Here is a 10,187-nt window from a genome sequence, read left to right on the forward strand (position 1 = left end):
GAGTTTGCATGTTCTCCCCGTGTCTGCGTGGGTTTCCTCCGGGTGCTCCGGTTTCCTCACGCAGTCCAAAGATGTGCAGGTTAGGTGGATTGGCCATGATAAATTGCCCTTAGTGTCCAAAAAGAGTTGATGCGATTACTGGGTTACGGGGATAGGGTGGAGGAGTGGGCTTAGGTAGGGTCCCCTTTCCAAGGGCTGATGCAGACTCGATGGGCTGAATGGCCTCCTTCTGGACTGTAAATTCTATGATTCTGCATCTTTGGACTGTGGGAGGAAACCGGAGCACCCAGAGGAAACCCACGCAGGAACGGGGAGACTGTATGGACTCCGCACAGACAGCAACCCAAGCTGGGAATCGAACCTGGTACCCTGGAGCTGTGAAGTAACTATGCTAACCACTATGCTACCAGACTGCCTCTAAAAAATGTGTTCTGCCTCTAAAAATGTGCAGTAAGAAGTCTGACAACACCAGGTTAAAGTCCAACAGGTTTGTTTCAATGTCACTAGCTTTCAGAGCGCTGCTCCTTCCTCAGGTGAATGAAGAGGTATGTTCCAGAAACATATATATATAGACAGATTCAAAGGTGCCAGACAATGCTTGGAATACGAGCATTAGCAGGTGATTAAATCTTTACAGATCCAGAGATGGGGTAACCCCAGGTTAAAGAGGTGTGAATTGTCTCAAGCCACGACAGTTGGTAGGATTTCGCAGGCCAGATGGTGGGGGATGAATGTAATGCGACATGAATCCCAGGTCCCAGACTTCTTACTGTGCTCATCCCAGTCCAACGCCAGCATCTCCACATCTAAAAATGTGGTTAACATACAGACTCGATTCCCTTTCGTCCCCTTCAATTGCTGCAAATCACCAATTGAAGGTCAGAATAAGAAAATGAATGGAAAGGAGAGAAAATAAAGTCTTTTACTCACAGATGTTGGAGACAGAAGGAGGTTTCAGTCTGTGTGAAGGTCAATCTTTGTTCAAACAAAACCGCGCTCTGATTGGCTGGAGGACCAGAGTCCTTCCGGTTCTCCAATATTTTCCATTGGTTGCCGGCAGCCTGAAAACAATGGGCAACGATGTCACGTGGCGCTGGAAGAACTTTTGACTTTGGAACGCGGACAATTTGGCCAATGGGATTAGCACTATCCTGCACATGCGCAGCTGCCCCTCATGCAGTCCCGGGCTGTCCGCCCGTGCGGCGGATAGAGCGGTTTACCCATCGTGCGGCATTGTGGGAGGCCCGTCCGCCATTGCTCACCCGGAGCCCAGTCTCCTGTGATTGGAATGAATAGCGTCACTCTGACACAACGTACATATGGGTGGTCACTGGATTTGATTGTGACGCCCCCCTTAGTAAAACAGTTTCTTAACTTCAGGTGTAAAGATTTAGATACCTAGATGACATATTGGGAAGGGCAATGGGTGAATGTGAAACTGAACCCGAGAGTCACCACCTTTAGGGGAGGAGAATTGGGGAAAAGTAAGATAACATAGTGGGATGAATTAGTGTCACAATCAATAGCGAGTGTGTGGGTGACAGAGATTTATTGGTTAAGAGGGAGAAGGTTTCTGCTCTTGTTGCTGCTGTTCAGGACCAAACCTTATTCATTTGAAAGGTTGGGGCTCGTTTTTGCTGATGTTAGAGACCACTGTAACTGGGCTGTAGTTTAATGCTCTGGATTTAAGTCCAATGAACCAGATTTGCGTTGAACTCCCTGTATCATGTTCTTGATGTGGGATAGTTGGAACTTTGATTTGCTGGGTTAACAGTGTATCTTTAAGAACTGCTGTTTGTGATCTCTCCTTATTCATTCAGGGACTCCCAGGTCGGACAATCCCGCTGCCAGCAGGGGCGGCGCATATACAACTGGTGCAACGGGACAGAGAATCCCACCCATGGTTTTCCTTTTAAGGTTTCAGAGGCAAATGATCAAAATATTATCAAGAAAAAGGCAACTTATTCATCTCATCTACAAGTCCCTGAATCTCACTGGAATATAGGTGGACACCAGATTGTTACATTCCAGTTAACTACATCCAAGGTGAGTTATTCCAATTCCTTTCTGTCCAGGACAATCAAACATTCCCATCTGATCCCAGGTATTAACATATTCTGTTCGTTTATTCTTTATTATCGATGTCAGGCAGGGGTTGTTCACCTTGGAGCAAAGGAGGTTGTGGGGAGATTTGATAGAGGGGGACAAGGTTATGATAGAGTTAGGTAAGGTGGATAAAGAAAAGCTATTCCCATTAGCTGATGGGACAAGGATGAGGGGGACACAGATTTCAGGTTTTGGGTAAGTGTTTCAGGGGGATGTGAGGGAGAATATTTTTTAAAATTTTTTTAAAAAAATAATTTTTATTAAAGGTTTTCATAAAATATCCAGAACAAAATGAGAAAGAAAAAAGAACCCAACAGGGTTAAGTACAAAACACAATCTAAAAAAAGCAACCCCCCAAACCCCTCCCCCCCCCCGTACCTGAATAATAAATTAACATTAACACCCCGACTTAAGACAACAGGTGTATACAATCCCTCAGACCCTTCCAGTGTAAATAACATAAACAAAAATAAAGTAACCCCCCCCCCCACCCCCCGAGCTGCTGCTGCCATTGACCAATGTCTAGCGTTCTGCCAGAAAGTCTAAGAACGGTCGCCACCGCCTAAAGAACCCTTGTACCGACCCTCAAGGCGAATTTCAACCTCTCCAATTTAATGAACCCTGCCATATCGCTGATCCAGGATTCCACGCTTGGGGGCCTCGTATCTTTCCACTGAAGGAGAATCCTTCGGCGGGCTACCAGGGACGCAAAGGCCAGAATTCCGGCCTCTTTCGCCTCCTGCACTCCCGGCTCCTCTGCCACCCCAAATATTGCGAGCCCCCAGCCCGGTTTGACCCTGGGTCCTACCACCCTCGACACCGTCCTCGCTACGCCCTTCTAAAATTCCTCCAGTGCTGGGCATGCCCAGAACATATGGGTGTGATTTGCTGGGCTCCCTGAGCCCCTAACACACCTGTCCTCACCCCCAAAGAACCTGCTCATCCTTGTCCCGGTCATGTGTACCCTGTGCAGCACCTTAAACTGTATGAGGCTGAGCCTCGCGCATGAAGAGGAAGAGTTCACCCTCCCTAGGGCATCTGCCCACGTCCCCTCTTCGATCTCCTCTCCCAACTCCTCCTCCCACTTACCTTTCAACTCCACCACCGAGGCCTCCTCCTCCTCCTGCATCACCTGGTAAGTTTCCAAGATCTTCCCCACTCCCACCCACTCCCCCCGAGAGCACCCTGTGTGGGGGAGAATATTTTTACACAGCGAGTGGTAATGACCTGGAACTCTCTGCCCAAGGGGGTGGAGGAATTGGAGATAATGACCAATTTCAAAATGAAATTGATGGGCACTGGAAGGAAATAAACTTGCAGGGGAACGGGGACATCGAGGGGGAATGGGACTGACTGGATTGTTCTACAGTCAGCATGGACACCAGTTACTGAATAGACCTTGTTGAAGGTAACTTTGTGACATTGAACCTGAATCTGTGCAGCTGTTGATCAAAACAAACAACTTTTTCATCAAATATTTCTGACTCTTGACCAATGGGAAAAGTGTTACCAGTTTCAGCACAACAAATTGAAGCAATCAGCTTGAAGCCTCTTCTAACGATGAACTAAAACTTGTATCAAACAGGGTGTCCGGGAATAGCTGGTAATCTGACCCCTTCCTGACCTTAATACCAGTTTTTTTTTATTCTTAAAGCTACAGTACAGTATTCGACACTTAAAGAGACATGCCACTGAAGACATTTCATCACCGAGCTTACGTACAGTACAATTTATTAATTACATAAACGTGTTAATGAGGTGATGTCTAACTGATCCTGATGGCTGACTCCAGCTATTCTCCATGGAATCACCGCTCTTTTTAGTTACTACAATGTACTGACATCACCAAACCTAAACACGTAGAGCTTCCATACTCATCGATCCCCAAACAGGCTGAATGTGCCCCGGTGCCCAAAGTGGGGAGTCACAGGAACAGGGTACAGAGGAGCCAAAGAGAACCCAGTTGGGTCCAGAACATTGTGAACATCCTTTTACTCTGGTTGTCTTTGATCCTCAAGCCATTTTCTGCTTTTTTTAAACCATGTTCGGTTTCATTAATAAACTTGTATCAGGAAAAATATTTGATTTTTCTGGACTTTTCATGATTAGATTGATGCACTTTAAGGAAAGTGGGTGAGAGGGGTTGACAGGCTCTTCAACAGAAAGTGAGTCCCTCGAAGATAATTGGCAAAGTAGCCTGAGGTGGAGATGAGATTTTATTTTATTTTTTGACACAGCGAGTTGTTCTGATCTGCCTGAAAGCAGATTCAATTGTATCTTTCCAAAGAGTAAATACTTGAAAAGGAAGAATTTGCAGGGCTGTGGGGAAAGGGCAGAGCAGTTGGATGAATCAGAGAATCCTTTTAAAGAGATAGCAGGGGCACGATGGGCTGAATGGTCTCCTCCTGCAGCCTGTGAATCTGAGCCTGCTGCTTTTGTGCAGGTTAAAAGGGACAGATTTCATTGCAGCCTCTTTCCTGTATATGTATTTAAAGGGACAAGTTTCTCTTCAGCTCTGAGTGACTGATATAACAATTGGTTGGAGACCCATTTCCCAGTCAGTCCTCCAGCACCTTCCTGTCTCTCTATTAGTGCGATGCCCATGGCAGTTTCCCAATTGGTGCGCAGGCCCCGTTATTCTCAGCTAAATCGGGCAGGAGATACAGAAGTCTGAGAACACGCACGGACAGACTCTAAAACAGCTTCTTTCCCGCTGTTGCCAGATTCCTAAATGACCCACTGACTGACCTCATTAACACTATACCCTGTATGCTTCATCCGATGCCAGTGCTTATGTAGTTACATTGTATACCTTGCGTTGCCCTATTATGTTTTTTGTTTCTTCCCATGTACTTAATGATCTGTTGAGCTGCTCGCAGAAAAATACGTTTCATTGTACCTCAGTACACGTGACAATAAACAAATCCAATCCAATCCAATTCAGCCCACAGCTCCATCTCCTGCCTGTCATTGACATGGGCAATAGACACAGAGAAGTGCCCGAGGCTCAAATGGGAAGTTAAAACTTGTGTCTCTAAATCAACACTTCAACATTTGTCATGCTATTTATACTGGGGGGTTTATTATTAGATTTAGGCACTGGAGGCAAAGGGTGGGGGATTTAAAAGGTAACTTTCCCTTTCTAACTTTGTATTGTTTATTGTGTGAGCCGTGACTCAGTAAGCAGCTCTCTCACCTGTCAGAAGGTTGTGGGATCAAATCCCAGTCAGGGACCTGTGGACAAAAACCAGTTCCAACATTCCTCGTCCCAGCACCGAGGGAGTGCTGCACTGTCAGAACAGCCTTCTTTCAAATAAGATGTTAAACTGAGGCCCCGTCTGCCCCTCTCAGGTGGGTGTAAAGGTTCCTACAGCCACTATTTTGAAGAAGAGCAGGGGAGTTATCGCTGGTGTCCCGGTCAATATTTATCCTCAATCAAAATCACTAAAAACAGATCATCTGCTCATTATCACATTGCTGTGTGTGGGATCTTGCTGTGTGTAATTTGGCTGCTGTGTTTCCTACATTACAACAGTGACTACACTTCAAAAGTACTTCATTGGCTGTAAAGCACTTTGGGACATCCTGTGGTTGTGAAAGGTGCTATACAAATTAGTTTTAAATTGAAGGTTTATGTTACCTGATGTTATCTGGAACTCAATTGATTTCAGCCACTCCCAACTTACCATTTAATAAATTCACTTTGGTTCAGACCAGACTTTAACCAATTCAGACAAAGGCAGAATTCTCTGGATAGCAAATTTAAAAATAAGTTTATTAAATCAAAAAGGTTTACTGAATAACTTTAAGACATTGACTTTTACAACTTCAAGTGGGTGATCGGTCTGTAGAAGCGTAACCGTCTCTGGCTCCTTCTTTGACAGTAATTCTTGTGGAATTCAGCCTCGGGAGTCTGGCTCCTTCTTTGACAGTAATTTCCTTGGAATCGGCCTCGTGAGTCTTCAGTACTTGGCCAGCAAGGAAGACCTTCAGAACCTCTACTTTTATCCCAAAAGTGACCAATACCTCACATCAGAGTTGGGTCTGTTGTAATATGATCATTGGTCAATTTGGACAATAGATTAATTTAATTGGATCCCCAATTGCTGACACCACCTCTCATTATCTTAGACAGGAATACAATAGAACTGTTTCAGACTATCCCTTTATCTGATTCTATACAATCCCGTATTCAGACAGATTCAAATGTTGAGGCTAATCAGAGCTTGAAGGTCTCTCTTGTCAGTACATTTATCCTCATTGCACTTTCTTTATACACAGCAATTAACCTTTGACATTTTTACAGCAAATGAGAATCAGGGCACGATCTAATGGCCACGATGCGCAAGGCACGATTCCAAGTGCGCCAGTTAGATCGCAGGAGAGTCTGAAATTGGGCACCAAGCGCCAATCGGTTCCCGATCTAACCGGCCTATTCCCATTGGCCGGACTAAGGATGATCTCCATCCCATTAACGGGAAGGACCCCCTATCTCAAGGCCTCCCTTGATTTAAGCGACTCCCCAGTTGGTCACATGGACGCCGATTAGTATTGGCCCTCACAGACAAGGACCAGGCGTCACGGTACCCGAGGGGTTCCCAGGCCATTGGAGGCCCCCCCGAGTGGTCAGGGATAGGGCAGGGTGGTCCCCCGGTCCAGCCCCTGGAACGTGTGCACCTTGGCACTGCCAGACTGGCACTGCAAACCTGGGTATTTCACACTCTGCCCATTCATGAAGATCACTCATAAAGACTGAGTCTTGATTTTGTGCAACAACCATATCTTTCTCTCCATTTCAAATCCCCTGTGAAAATCCAAACACAGCATATCATGAAAGTATTAGATTTAAAACAGAACGAGTTGTTGGGATTCACTGCCTGACAAAGGTGCAGGAAGTAAATTCAACTATAACTTTAACAAGGGAACTGGACAGATTCTGTAGAAAAAGAAACTTGCCGGGCGATGGGATTAATTAGATAGTTCATTCAAAGAGCTAGCATGGGAACGGTGGACAGAATGGCCTCTTTCTGGGCTCTCTGAGATTCATTTGCATTTGAAGGAAGTGGGAAATACCTGGAAGCCACTTCCTGAGATGCGGGTAGAAGCAGAGATGTTGGACTGTTTCCAAAGGGAAATTGGAAGGGCCTTTGAGGGAAATAAACTGACAGGAATATGGGGATAGAACGGGGCATCTACAGAGATCGACAAGTTGTAATTCTTTGAATTCTCTACCCCAGAGGGCTGTGGGAGCTCAGTCATTGAGTGTGTTTAAAGCAGAGACTGACAGATTTCTAAATCCCAATAACACAAAGGGATATGGGGATAGTGTGGGGGAAAAGGCATTGCAGTGGATGATCAGCCATGATCGTATTGAATGGTGGAGCAGGCTCGACGGGCTGAATGGCAAACTCCTGCTCAGATGTTCCAATGATAAGCAGGAAAGTAAATTGTGATGAGGACATAAGGAGGTTAAAAAGGTATATTTTAAATGAGTGGAATAAGATCTGCCAAATGGAGAACGTGGGAAAATGTGTAATTGTGCATGTTGGCCTGAAGAATAAAAAAGCTTATGATCTAAATGGTGAGAGATTGCAGAGCTCTGAGATTCAGAGGGATCTGGGTGTCCAAGAGCATGAATCACAAAAGGTGAGTATACAGGTACAGCAAGTAATTAGGAAAACTAATAGAATGTTATTGTTTATTGTGAGGGGAATTGAATACAAAAGTAGGGAGGTTATGCTTCAGTTATACAGGACATTGGTGAGACCACATCTGGAGCACTGTGTACAGTATTGCTCTCATTTAAGGAATGATGTCAATGTGTTGGAAGCAGTTCAGAGAAGGTTTACTGGACTCATATCTGGAATTGGAGGCTGATCTTATGAGGAATGATTGGACACGCTCGGCTTGTGTCCGACGAAGTTTAGGTGACTTGATTGAAGTGTATAAGATCCTGAGGGGCCTTGACAGGGTGGATGTGGAAAGGATGTTTCCTCTCGTGGGAAGATCTAGAAATTGGAGTCATTTTAAAAGTAACAACTTGCCCATTTAAGGCAGAGGGTTTGGAGTCTTTGGAACTCTCTTTCTCAAAGAGCAAGTGGAAGCAGACTTTGAATATTTTGAAGGCAGGCTGGATAGATTCTTGAAAAGCAAGGGGGTGAAAGGTTATCGGGTGGGTAGGTGGGAATAAGACCATACTAAGACCAGACGGAATAGAAACAGGAGTAGGCCATTTGGCCTTTCCAGCCTGGTCCATCTTTCCATTGGATCACAGCTGATCTGACATTTCACACGTTCACTTTCCTGCCCTTTCCCTGTAATTCTCGGTTACCTCCATGATCAAGAATCTATCTCAGCCTTAAATATACACAAGGACTCTGTTCCCTCAACTCTCACTGTTCCAAAGACTCAGAAGAATTTCCTCCTCATCTCAGTCTTAAATTGACATCTCTTTATTCTGAGACGATGCCCTCTGGTCCTGGATTCTCCCATGAGGGGAAACATCCTCTCAGCATTTACCTGGTGAAGCTCCTTCAGAATCCTGCATGTTTCAATGAGATCACCTCTCATTGTTCTAAATTTCAATGAGTAGAGTCCCAACCTGTTTAACTTTTGCTCCTCAGACACCTCCATACCTGGGATCATCCTCGTGAACCTTCTCTAAACCTCCTCCAATGAAATAATATATTTTGTGACATAAGGGGACCAAAACTGCTCTCAGTTCTCCAGACGTGGTCTCACCAGCACCTTGTACAGCTGCAGCAAGACTTCCCGACTCTTATACTCCAACCCCCTTGGAATCTGGGCCAACATTCCATTCGCCTTCCTGATTACCTGCTGCACCTGTCTGTGAGCTTTCTGTGTTTCGTGCACAAGTTCCCCCCAAGTCCCTTTGTGTTGCAGCTTTCTGCAGTTTTTCTCCATTTAAATAATACTGTTCTTTTGTTCTCCCTTCCAAAATGAACTTCACATTTTCCCACATTATGCTCCATGTGGCAACTTTTTGTCCACTTGCTTAACCTCTCAATCTCTTTGCAAACTGTTTGTACCCCCTCGCAACTTGCCTTTCCACCTATTTTTGTGTTGTCTGCAAATTTGGGCACAGTACGTTCACTTCCTTCCTCCAAGTCATTAATATAAATTGTACACAGTTGTGATCCCAGGACTGATCCCTGTGGAACCCCACTGGTTACAGGTCACCAACCTGAAAAAGAATCCCTTATCCCCACTCGCTGTTTCCTGCTCATTAGCCAATTCTCTATCCATGCCAACACCATGGGTTCTTATTTCATGACTTAACGTTTTCTGAGGTACCTTGTGAAAGGTGTTCTGGAAGTTTAAATACAACACATCTACTGGTCCCCCTCTATCCACTCTGGTTGAAACTTCCTCGAAACACTCTGATAAATTAGTCAGACACGGTTTCCCTTTCACAAAGTCATGCTGACTCTGCTTGATTAGATAATGATTTTCTCAATGTGCTCCTATTACTTCCTAATAATTGATTCCAACATTTTTTTCAACAATAAATGTTAGTCTAATTGTCCTATAGTGTCTCATTTTTTTCCTCCCTCCCATTCTGAATCGGAGGGTTGTCACATTGGCAGTTTTCCAATCCTCTGGTACTTCTCCAGAATCCAAGGATTTTTGGAAAATTACAATCAATGCATCCACTATCTCTGTAGACATTTCTTTTAGGATCCTAGGATGCAGCCATCCAGGGGACTTATCTTATCCCCATTAGTTTGTCCAAAATGACTTCTCCAGTGATGGTGTTTAATTGTTCCCTCCGTATTCTTTAGTATTAATGGGATATTCGATTTATCTTACACCATAAAGACTGACGCAAAATATCTGTTTAACTCCTCTGCCATTTCTTTGTTCTCCATAACTGACACAGTGGCATGGAGGCACAGTGGTTAGCACTGTTGCTTCACAGCTCCAGGGACCCGGGTTCAATTCTCGGTTTGGGTCACTGTCTGTGAGGAGTCTGCACGTTCTCCCCGTGTCTGTGTGAGTTTCCTCCGGGTGCTTCGGTTTCCTCCCACAAGTCCCAAAAGACGTGCTTGTTAGGTGAATCA

The 10,187-nt window shown here is 44.9% G+C and overlaps 1 long non-coding RNA gene across 1 annotated transcript; it reads left to right on the forward strand.

Moving 5' to 3' along the window:
- Positions 1 to 1,431: 1,431 nt before the first annotated feature.
- On the forward strand, positions 1,432 to 4,174 carry LOC140422117 (uncharacterized). Its single transcript, XR_011947265.1, has 3 exons — positions 1,432 to 1,484; positions 1,821 to 2,046; positions 3,761 to 4,174. It is a non-coding gene; the product is annotated as an uncharacterized lncRNA (long non-coding RNA).
- The last annotated feature ends 6,013 nt before the right edge of the window (positions 4,175 to 10,187 follow it).

The sequence above is a fragment of the Scyliorhinus torazame genome, chromosome 5 (genome assembly GCF_047496885.1).
Source record: "Scyliorhinus torazame isolate Kashiwa2021f chromosome 5, sScyTor2.1, whole genome shotgun sequence".
Classification (NCBI taxonomy): Eukaryota; Metazoa; Chordata; class Chondrichthyes; order Carcharhiniformes; family Scyliorhinidae; genus Scyliorhinus; species Scyliorhinus torazame.